This window comes from Nematolebias whitei, chromosome 12, assembly GCF_014905685.2.
Source record: "Nematolebias whitei isolate Nwh7 chromosome 12, NemWhi1, whole genome shotgun sequence".
NCBI classification, from domain to species: domain Eukaryota; kingdom Metazoa; phylum Chordata; class Actinopteri; order Cyprinodontiformes; family Rivulidae; genus Nematolebias; species Nematolebias whitei.
Genome location: NC_056509.1, coordinates 26,511,461 through 26,524,265, shown reverse-complemented (window position 1 = coordinate 26,524,265; position 12,805 = coordinate 26,511,461). Strand labels below are relative to the sequence as shown.

The 12,805-nt window shown below is 37.2% G+C and overlaps 1 protein-coding gene across 1 annotated transcript in view; it reads left to right on the top strand.

Annotated features, from left to right (window-relative positions):
- LOC119417855 (MAM domain-containing glycosylphosphatidylinositol anchor protein 2) overlaps positions 1-12,805 on the top strand; it is a 36,720-nt gene that overhangs the window by 7,159 nt on the left and 16,756 nt on the right. Inside the window, exon 2 of the mRNA XM_037685110.1 lies at positions 9,293-9,313. The gene's annotated coding sequence lies outside the window, so the exon portion shown is untranslated. The remainder of the gene's footprint in view (positions 1-9,292; positions 9,314-12,805) is intronic.

Below are 12,805 nucleotides of genomic sequence, written 5' to 3'. Positions count from 1 at the left end.
GGTATGGTATGGTATGGTATGGTATGGTATGGTATGGTATGGTATGGCAGGATTGGTAAAGTATGGTTGGTATGGCATGAGTGGTATGGTATGTATGGTATGGTATGCTGGTATAGTATGATATATTATGTTATGGTATATTATGGTATGGTATGGTATGGTATGGCTGGTATGGCATGATTGGTATAGTATGGTATGTATGGTATGTATGCTGGTATAGTATGGTATATTATGTTTTGGTATATTATGTTATGGTATATTATGGTATGGTATGAGGGGTATGGTATGGTATGGTATGTATGGTATGGTATGGTATGCTGGTATGGTATGGCATATTATGGTATGGTATGGTATGGTATGGTATGCTGGTATGGTATGGTATGGTATGGTATGGTATGGTATGGTATGGTATGGTATGGTATGGTATGGTATGATATGATATGGTATGATATGGTATGGTATGGTATGGTATGGTATGGTATGGTATGGTGTGGTATGATGGTATGGTATATCAGACTCCACCAGAGGTTTGACCATCATGCTCCTCTGTGAGTAAAAAATAATGTTTTGCTCATCTGGGCGACTCTGCAGATCATTATTTTTAAAATGTACTCCTAAAGAGCAAGCAGGAGCATTAGTTTGACCAATTCCAGGGCCTGTGCAGAGCAGTGTCACACCCATGTAAAGGGGAAAAGAGACACAGACATGGTGTTGCTTCTGTCACATCCAGTGTTATAATGTTGTTTCAAGAACGTCCAGTGTTGTAATGTTGTTTCAAGAACAGTTTTCAGCATTACATGGTCACATAAAAAAATAATTCAATTATAAAAATAACACAATGAACCACACAGCATATTAGCTGCTCAAGATATCTTTGTGCCAACACAAATCAAAACTGATACATCATAGCTTCAGCATGAGTAGTGACTATATAACTACAGCATCATATACAAACCTTTACATGTAACATTATGAAAACATAAATCAAAATCATCTACAGGTATGTATCATAAATATCTAACTAGACTGATTTCTTATAAAATTACAGCCATCAGCATCATTATTTTACTCATATTAAACGATATAGCAACATTCTAACCACAAAATATATCTTCTCTGGGTGCTGAACATTGCACACTAACATTGTGGATATACCTGCACAACGACGTCTGAGCCACGGGGTACAGCTAGCAAGAAAACTATGGTGAGCATAACTCTTAGCAAGTCACATTTACTCCAGCTGTTAAGGTTACTGCAGACATTTCCTACTTGTTTTCTAAACTCAGTGACCATAAATATAGTTATAAAACTCGTAACAATCGGAATTTGTACCTGTAAAGGTGAAAAATGGAAACAGACACGGTGTTACTTCTATCACTTCCAGTGTTATACAGTGACATGTTTCATCTGTGTTAACTCAGACATAATCAGTCGAGACACGATCGGTAAATAAACTCTCAAAAATAAACTTTAAAGAGGTATCACACTCTAAAGAATATATACAATTGTAATCAGAAAAGTAACATAAAAGAAAATGCATTCAAACACATCATTTTACTGCATCATTCTGTGACCTTTGAACTGCAAGACCAGAATAGTTGATCATAGATCACTAGATCAACAATCATAGTGCATCTTATTCCCATGAATTTTACTTCAACTGAGAAAGGAATTATGGTGTTTGTTTTTATTTTATTTTATTTTATTCATTTACATTTACCACACACTACCATGAACCAAAGACAATTAATGTTAGCCAAATAATACAAAACATTATTTTTCTTCATGTTTCTCTCTATTATTTTCAACTGAAACAGTTTTATAACCACTACAGTAACACAAACTCAAAAAATAAAAATAAATAAAAAAATTGATGAAGGAAATAACTTTTGTTATTTAAGTAACGATGATGGCAGGGAAAGATTACTGAATTACATTTAGCCACTCTGCCATTACTACAACTGATGGTTTCAGCTGTGAAGCCATCACTGGGCACCTGCCCAGATCTTATAAACATGATGGATGAGGAATTTTTTGAAGTGTGGGTAATATGAGGTCAGTTAAATAAAAATAATTTAAAAAACGAGGAGAAGCAACTAGCCATTTGTTGTCTGCACCCATGGAAATGTCTACTGCTTTGTTATACAGCCAGAAGCCAGGGATTCCTGCCAAAATGAAGTCAGTGCTTGTTCTGAAACAGCCTCCATGGACCGATGTCCTTTGGCGGTCACTGAGCTCACTTTGTGTTTCAATCAAAATTAGGCACTTTGGATGGAAGTCAATCATGCATCAAGCAGAAGTTCATCTTGTCCTCTTCGCTGTAAAAAAACAAACTAGGCATTGGTATAAGATTCTGACCTTGAACAAAAGGACCACAGCTTCATGGTCTCACAGTATTTCAAAGTATTAAAACAGATTCATAACATGAATTAATTCATTTCCTTTTTTTTTTTAAAGTACTAATATTACTGCATCTAAAGTAGTATCACTTTAATATTGCTGTTTGTTATTCACTGTTTTATTAATTTATGAATCTTAACATTTTATTGTATTTTTCTGCTCAATTTTTGTTTTTATTGTCAATGCAATGGCGATTTTAGCATCTTTTTGGGGGTGCTCTTTGGGGGTGCTCAATCACCCCTAAATTTTAACTCTGGACCCCTGATGTGTTTTTTTATTTTTTTTTATTTTAAGTCGATTCTGGGTTTTGATTTTTGGATCTGTTTATTACATTTATGAATCAATGCAACAAAATAAACAAATTTAAAAGATAACAGATCATTGTAATACTTGGTTTATATACATAATGACTTAAATTGCTGGATGTCCGGCCCCTGGGCTGCTGGCTTTGTGCCCCCCCTGAGCAGTTTAGTTGAACAGCACTGCTTTAGAAGGTGGAATACAGTTTATTCTATTTCTAAAACCTAAAATGAGTCTGGAAAAATGTAAAAGATGATAAAGTCCTGCGGCCGACCTCATGCGCAGCTGAATACAATGGTTATAAACAGGAAGTACCACATGCTCATCTGTATGAAGGTAACTGCAAGTAAATCCTCCATTTTTGTCATATTTATGTACAGTATGCTTAATGGTTAAATTTAAGGTTAATGTTTAAAGCTAGTTTTATGTTGTTTTGTGTGTTCTGTACTGTACATGTAACTTCTGGTTGCATATATTTAGTCTTTATTTGTTATGATCAGTTAACACCGAACTGATTTTGTATAAAGTATTAGGTTGTGTAATGAAAAGCAGAGCACTACATCTGTAGCATCTTAGCTAGCTCGTCTTTATTGCATGCTGCTAGCTTAGCGCTACTTCTTCTTGTGCCATTAACTCAAAAATAGTTATTGACTCCATTGTTTATTTATGGAGGTAAACATAGATGTTTAACCCGTTAAAATACACCAGAATGCAGGAAATTGCATCTACTTTATTCAAAATGTTCTGGGGGAGGACCCTCAGACTCCCACTACCACCACCACCACCAGTATGTCCCCCTCACATTATGAATGCTTCTGACACCAATGGCCACCACGTTGTTCAAGCCAAGAGCTATTGTCAGTGTCATTCCCCGATCTGTTACGGAAGCATGATCCATAGTATACTTCTGAGTTGCACAGATCGCCGTTGTTTATGAATAGAAACTGTCTTAATTTACTTTAAAAAGTACGTGCTCTATCTCCACCGCTCTTCATGTAGACAATTTACGTCACTCGTATTTTCGTTACAAATCATTGGTTAAGGTGATATGTGACTCATTATTCCTGACCCCCAGCCTGGGCTGAATGAGAAAAACCCTGCAAGATACAGAATGAATTATTTCCATGGTGAAACAGCGCTGCTCAGTGGTGAAGCTGCATATCATTTTAACCATGACGTAAATATGTCAATGATTTTTAACGGACATACGAGTGGCGTAAATCAGCAACATGAAAATCGGCGGAGATAGAACACATACTTTTCCAAGTAAATTAATACAGCTCTTATTCATAAACGGAATTATACCAATACATTTTTCTTAATCTAGCATATTCAACGGCGGCCCGGAAGTATTCCTTTAAGCGCATGCTCAAATGAGCAACACTAGGGATTGTGCTTCCATAACAGATTGGAGAATGACAGTCAGCACTGGGGGCTAAGCACCCCTAAAGGTCAGGTTCTAGAACCGCCCCTGTTGTCAATACAGCAATGCGGTCAATGGCTGTTGTTTTAAATGTGACTTTTGAATAATTTTTACTTAACTAAGTAATAATTTTGATTCATAGCTTTATTATTGTGTAGAATGTAATTTATTTGTACTTATTTTGATTTGAGGCACGGTAAAATATGTATAAGCCAAGTGGAAGAACACATGCTGACAGTCAGGCTCTTTTTGTAATTAACGTTGCGAGCCCAAAAAAACACCAGAAATTCAGCAGACTGGTTTGTGAAACGTTGTGATTTGTTAATAAACACAAGAAAATGGAAGACTTAAACAGAAATAGAGTATCAGCACAAGATAAATGAAATTATAGTAATAAATTAAATGCACTTAATGCAAAGATTATAACTCTTTTGCTCTTCTCTTGTTTGTAAAGTACACTTAAAAACTTGGCAAACTGATGTCAGCTCGTTGTTTATCTTGATGATGAGGTTCTGTGCCGAGGCTGCAGTAGACTATTTATTACATGATTAAAACAGTGTTACCTTAAAGGGGTAATTCTGATGTTTTAAAGAGGGTTTTGTGAAAGGGTGTTTAGTGTTTTTCTGAAAGAATAAATGTCTTAATAGTTTTAAATCATTCTTTGAATGACCTTAGTTTGGAGAAACAGTTTAGTTCTAATTGAATTGATGAGCTAATGGTTAATCACACAGGGTTTCAAATAGCTCAGAAGCTTTTCAAATAGCTTTTCAACAGTTCAAACACTTTTTATACACCTTTACATGACTTTCAGTTGTGCATCACATATTTGTTCTGGCAGAAAGAAAATACAGATGCATCTAAAAAAGTGGGATATAGTAAGAAAGTGCATTTTTTTGTCAATCATTTCAGAACTTGAAACTCATATAGATTCATTACACATAGAGTGAAATATTTCAAGCCTTTGTTCTTGTAATTTTGAGGATTATGTCTTACAACATAATGAAAAAACAAATTTCAGTGTCTCAGAAAATTAGAATATTATGAGGAAGTTCAATCTTCTAAACTTCTGGTGTCACACTATGGTCGGATGATTAACTCCTGGACCTGAACTACAAATGTCTCATTCCTCAGGTCAAGCCACTCCTGAACCAGACATAAGAAGTGTCTTACCTGCTGAGGGCAAAAAGAACTGGACTGTTGTTGCTCAGTGGTCTAATGTCCTCTTTTCAGATGAAAGTAAATTTTCATGTCATTTGGACATCAAGGTCCCAAAGTCTGGAGGAAGAGTAGAGAGGTCCAGAATCCACGTTGCTTGAAGTCCAGAGAGAAGTTTCCACAGTCAGTGATGGTTTGGGTCCATGTCCTCTGCTCGTGTTGGTCCACTGTGTTTTCTGAAGTCCACAGTCCACACAGCATCTACCAGGACATTTTAGAGACTTCATGCTTCTATCTGCTGACGAGCTTTATGGAGATCCTGGTTTGATTTTCCAGCAGGACTTGTCTCCTGCTCACACTGACAAAGGTACCAGAAGCTGGCTGTGGAATATTCTAATTTTCTGAGACACTGAATTTTGGTTTTTCATTATTTGTAAACTGTAATCATCAATATTACAAGAAATAAAGGCATGAAATATTTCACTCTGTGTAATGAATCTATGCAATAAATGAATTTTATTTTCTGAAATGACTGACAAAAGAAACTGAAAATGTTCACAATGTTCTAATTTTTTGAGATGCACCTGCTGCAGCATATATGCTACAGCTAGCTGTTGCTGTTAAATGTGCTTGCAAAGACCAAAAACTCAATTTGAACAACAAATGTAAAGCAAAACTCGTAGCCATGTTTATAAAATGGCATTTGCATTAATCATTTCTTCTTTTTTTACAGTTTTTATTACATTAGCAATCTACTTTAGTCTTGGTCCTCCTAAGACCAGCTGTCAGCTTAAAGTCTGGTCAGGCTTCAACTCTTTTATTTTTCTTTCCTCAATTTGTGGTTGTTTGAAGAGCTTCCTGCTCTTTGAACAAGGTGATATTAATTGTTCATAACCTTTTCACAGAAGCCAACCTTAAAAAAGATCTGAACTATTGCTTCGAAGTGGGATGAGTAGTTCGCCTCCGGTAGACAAGCTTTGACCGTTTTTTGTTTTTCACAACTGTTTAGTTAGGAAGGAAGTTCAGGGGTTCTTTTCCTCCCAACATTGTTTACAGATGACTGACAGACAGGGGTGGGGACTATCCTTTATCGTACATAGAACCAATGAAAATCATACTCACCACAGGTGTCCAAAGTGCGGCCCGAGGGCCATTTACGGCCCTTGCAGTGATATTGAGCGTCCCACAGCTGCAGTTTAATAATTGTATCATTTTGGCCAGCAAGCTTTCAGACTTTCTGCAAATTTATTGGTAATCCTTTTTTCTATAATGTTTTGGTTTAACAGCAAAATAGATGAAAAACAAACTTCTCAAAATGAGCAATATTAAGCAAAATACAAACTTTTGGCTGTAATCTTTTTATTTTCACTTCATGGTACAAAGCATCAAAAACATTTACTGATTTCTACCAGAGAGGAGACTTTTAGATAATGATTCACAAAACTTGGCTAAATATTGGTTGATAAAATAATCACGAGGGAAAGTGGACATTTTAAATGAATATAACGTGGTATCATCTACATACAAGTTGATCAACTTTATCAATCTTTCTGTGAATCGGTTGTAGCGACTGACAGCTGGATGATTTTTTTCTGAACTTTCTTCTGCCTTTTGGGTCGTCCATGGTCCACAAGGCTGATCGACCCCCTTTTAAAAGGACACTTACTCAAATTACAATTTTATTGATGAGCGCAAAGTAAAAAGGAAAAAAAACAAAAACATAGACCCAAGAAATCAAATAAATCAAATCCTTTTCATAAAAAAAAAAAACTATAAACTTATTGTTTACGAGGCTTTTAATGTTTTGGAACAATTTAAAACTTTCTCCACCAAAAATTAGTAAGCTTTTGTCCTTTCTTCAAAATATTGTTCACGTTGAGTTAAATTCATATTTTTGTCGCCCACGAGTCTTTTTGTTTGGATAGTTTTGACCCACATGTGAAAACGTTCGGACACCCCTGCCCCACACTAGCAGGAACAGATAAGCAGAAAATATTTTGCTGTGTTGAAACTGATAGAAATATATTTCATACACTCTCGATCATTATTCAGAGCTTTTCTAATTGTTGAACCACCAGTTAAGGAAATCTTAGCATTTGCAACATTTTCAGCTTTCTCATAGACATTTTACGCCAACACTTCAGTAACATGCCACATCATGTTAGGATAAAAAGCATATTTAAACACTTGACTCAGATCTCTGTCTAAATTGATGCTACTCCTTGTTTTCCCCCATATTCATTACAGTCATTCTCAATGAAAGTTAAATTATCCGTTTGCACGCATGTTTTTTTTTTCTGAGAGTGTGTGCGCTAACACAGCAGTAGTGAAGTAGCCTCGGGGCTTGATCGCTGCTCTGCTCGAGTTCCTCGGTGAGGGTAGAGACACCGCTCGAGCAGACACATTAAGCTAGACTGAGGCACAGGGAGTCGGCCAGGAGAAGCTCCAGGTAAGAGAAGTGACAACAAAAACATACTTCCCTAACCGCAGTGTCGGAAAGAGGGAAGTAGAGGAAGGAAGGAAGGATTTGGGAGATGAGGGGAACTGTGGAGGGAAAGGAGGAAGTTTGAGATGGAACGGAGTGGAGACGGCAGGATGGATGCTGAGTGTTGTCAGAAAATTCTGGATCTTCCTCACAAGCCTGAGGCTGTCGGTTGTCACTTAAAACATTTTCTCCTCAACAGCCCAGATCATTTCCTGTCCCTCTGCAGTTTGTGCTGCTTTTCATGGTCTGGTGTAAATTCAGTAGGAAGCAGTGAATGCTGGGATGCATTAACTTCAACACAATGAGGGTACAAAATGAAATAGCGTTTCTATTTTTTATTTTTTTTCTTGCCAGGTTTGTGGTCTTTTCTCCTGTTTGGTGTACTTATCTTTTCTCCCTCAAGTAACATGCATTCCCATTAGCAACACAATAATAAACAGAAATCACTTCTTGTACTGTTATTTAAAAAATGACCATTTCTATTAACATCCCTCTGCTCTTCACCACACGTTTTCTTCTGGGAGGAAAGATTTGTTATTACTCACTTTAATTGTCTGGATTCAAATCCATTCCCCTCATGAACAGGAAGGATTCATAAATCACACAACGCCATTTTGTAGTGAAGCTTATGTTTCTTGTCTGTTCGGCAATTGATCAGGAAAATGCCCATGAATCTTCTTGACAGGTTAAATGATATTTAATCTGCAAAAAGTGAGGCGCCAACTTAACTGGCTTGTTGCAGCTCTGCATGATACCCTTGATCGTATTGTTTGTTACGAAAGCAAACCTCCTAAATTATCATTGAGGGAAACATTGAACCATTATTTGGGTGGACAGAATGCAAACATGCAGACATGATAGCAAGTCAAGTGTGTTTCAGCTGCAAGTGTCCATAATGATAGTTTTGAAAACACAGAAAAGATGTTGCCAAGAGGTGATTAGCTGCCACACTTGCGATTATCCCTCATTTTATGATTTATTGGCTTCTAAATGGAAGTATGAAACAGGCTTAGTTTCCTAAATGGAAGTCACCTTGGACAAGAACATCAGCCGTGGCAGTAATGATAAGAGGTTGCATTATAAGCTTATTAATGTGATCAGGCGCTCCTCCTAATCCTGTCTTTTACATTAGCTAGTCTAAGAATGACTGCTGCTACCTTTCCCTCCTCAGATCTCAGACATCTTTTTTCTTCTCTCAGTAATCAATAAAATATGAGGCAGATGATTGCTGCAGCACAAAAACACATTTTTTTCCAGCGTTTTGGTTTGATAGGGAGATGTTTCCTACAATCTCTGAGCAATACTTTACATACATATGGTTTTCTTACCACTTTGTCGCACAAGGAGATGACAGCAAGATGAAAAGGGTGGAATGCAGTATATGCTTGTGTAGCCTACAGTGAAACACAGAAATTAGACACTTTATGGGTGCTTCTACATCTGTGTGTGCTTATTTAATGATTTTCTCGTATAATGACAGACAATGATATTCTGTACTAATGACTGTATTTGGCAATTCTCCTTCACAGCTCCCATCAACCCTCACCTGAGTAAGTACCATGTTTTAACTTTGCCTCGCTTGTCTGCTTTTTGTCTGTGAAAACTAAATCCTAAATACTAAATCCCAAAGAGAAGTGACACCCTACATGGAATTAACTAGAACAAACTAGAAAACTACAGCATGCATTCACTGACAATAAAACATTAAGCATTAAGCATTAAGTGTTGAAAGTCCATACGACTGTATTACAATGATTACAGTATCATATAAAATGGATCTGGTATGGCATCCCCTTGGGTCAGAATACAAACAGCAATTTGGTGAGGATCGTAGTCCTACAGCTGCTCTGCTCTCCTGTGACAAGTTGGCCCTCAGCTGGTGTAGCTGCTCCTTGATAACCAACAGATTTGGACTTGGTAAAGTTTAGATCTGAGCTTATCACACATGTTTGATTGGTGAATGATCATGGACCTGGCTTGTGACAGGAGGACAAAACTAAAATTCATACCTGAACATGATATGTTGCCACTTGTTATCCATTTGACCTCTGGTTAAGGCACCAGTACAAAGTCAACCGTCTTTGCTTTTTGATGTACATGGCAATTTCCATATGGAACAGTGAACCTGTGGCCTGGGTGCTGTCGAGAAGTGATACAGGATGACACGAAGCGTTGAAAACAGTCCAATACACACAATAGTCACAGAGTGCTGTAATGCTTGGTGTGCAAACAGACAATCCTCCCTGAGTGTGGACTGTCTTGGACAAGCAAAACCTTCACAACTTGTTTCATTGCATTCAAGTACCCAGTGGTTCCAACATCTCATATCCAACCACTGTGACATCTGTACAACTAATATGCTCTGCATTTGCACAGAATGATTACCCTGTCATAAAAATCCACCATGTGACCCCTATCAAATCCCTTTCAAATGGTAAATGGACAGTACTTATATACTGTAGCACCTGCCTATCTTATCAAGACACTCAAGGTGCTTTACAACACAATCTGTGTCCTCATTTACCCATCCATACAGTTCTCTACTAGATATATACAAAGACTAATCAGTGCTTTATCACATTCATACACCGATGGGACACACATCAAAAGCAATGAGGGGTTCGGTGTCTTGCCCAGGGACACTTCAGCATGTGACTGCTGGTGGAATCGAACCTCCAACTCTCCCATTGGAGGACGACTGCTCTAATCACTCCACCACATCCGCCCATTTCAAGCACTGGTGATGCTTTCTAATGTGTCTATAAAGGCAAATTCTTCATCTGGTGACTTTGATGGCCTACATTTGTACCTTCTGGCACCCATTCTAGACATACCAGCTCTTTGTAAATCAAATATTTTACATATTCACATTACATTTACACTGGGCTGTGTACAATATTGGAGTATGTGTAAATTGGACCATTTCTTTTGAATATTTAATTGTTTTTTTTGTTTTTGTCAGTGAATTTAGTTCCTAAGCATCTCTTTAGAAGCAACAAATACATTTGTAAGAGACCATCTGACATTTGGGAGCTATATGAAGCTGAATTCTTTCCATTGTACTTGGCACTTAGCTTCATTGCTTTATTTTAGCAGGCTATCTAGTTTCTTTTGAAAATGAAGTAAACAAGATGAGTTACCAAGGTTATGAATTGATATCCAAAAAGACTTTACACCTACATAAAGAAAGATAATTGAGATAGAGCATTTGCATGCTACACCTAGTCCTGCATGTAAGGCGATTTGCATGCTTTATGAGCAGTGTTTGTTTGTTTATATTATTGTTTAGGCAAATGTGTGCCACATGTTTAACTTTTTTAATTTATAGTCTCTTTTGGTGTGCATGTTATGGATGAAATGTTGCAAATTCACATTATTCATGTCTAGGAAAATCCACACTTAATTGTTGTTTACTGTTGCCGCAGTGCAGTGTATAGTGGATTATATATTTGTATAAAGTTGATTTATATTTTAGTGGGTGTTCACAAGAACATTGCCAACACAATAACAAACATCCTAATCACCGGCATCATTATCCAAATCCCCACAGGAAACTATCTTACCTGAACGCCTCTTCTTTCAACTCTCAATCCTCTACCCGTCCCACAAATCCTCCAATCACTCCCGCAGAGAGCGCGGAAAGCAACATTTCTCTTCGCTCACAGCGGTTGGGGGCGTTAATGTCTCCCACCAACCCTGCGTTTAAATCTGCATACCTACGAGGGGAAAAGTCAAGATTGCCTGTAAATGCAGGTGCTTCCCTCTCCTTTTCCCACGTCTCTCCGTCTCACAGCATCGCTGCCCTTTTCCCTCTTCAGTCTATCCACCCACTCTCTACCTCTGTCTATGTTACCTCCATTACCTGAGTAGAAGCTGCAGATCCTACTTCTCTCAAGGTCACCACTCTAAACTGCTCCCAGCCACATTTTAATAAATCAATGAATAATAATCAGAGAGCACATGCTTTTACCCTGCATCTAAATGCTCCTCGTTTACTATTGTTTTGAGGATGTTGCTTAGCAGAACCATGTCCTCCGGTTATGTGTTAACATTGTTTGTGTAACATAGATTAATTGGAGGTTTTGACTCTGTTGATCCTGCTGCTACACCCTCATTAAACCGAACGTGTCGGTTCGTCACGTGTGAGATTTTTGACCATTCATTAGCATAGTCACTGTTAGACATCTCCCTCAACGTGACCCATCCTCACCTCATATGAGTTACAATTACCCTTTCATTCCTTAAAGGTGAAAAGGACGCACACTTTAATTCTGTCTACGCACTGCACTGTTTTAAAAATTGCTGTCAAAGGGGCGTGCAGAGGCATAGCAGAGAAAGGAGTACCTCCACCTTGGAGATGAAATATGGGAGAAAAGGATGTTTTTCAAACTGATTAAACAGAGTGCTTCAAATGAGAACTTACAAAAACATACAAGGACACACAGCTCATTTTTTCTTTGTGTACTGTTCAAGGAGTAGTGGTTGAACACATTCAGTAAGAAAAAAATCTGTGTCAAACAATACTTGCAAACCCCTCAGAGTAATGTTGTACATGAGGTTTGAATTTAGTTTTCTAGTCTTTCCTGAGGCTGAATACTGGATGTGAGCCATTATGCCTCAGTAATGGCATTCCGGGTTGTTACACACTCACAAACACAAAATATGGCAGGCCAGTGTAACATATAATCACACTACACATTTGTTTTTTGTTTGCTTTTCTTAGATATCAATATTTGGTTTTTTTTATTTTGTTAAGAGTGAGAATTACTAGTCAAAACTGAAATAAAGATTCCTAAAATAGAATTTCTACTAATGAAAATGAAACTAAAATATTCAAGTGGTCTTATTAAAAGCTGGATTTTATGGCAGAAATATATATACATTTTTCTGCAACAATGAATAAATTATCAGGGATCCAGAAGTGTATTCATCCTAACTACAAGCAGCATTTGAGCTCCAGATATCCATAAATACATTGTTGATATCTATATATAATATATATATATATATATATATATATATATATATATATATATATATTG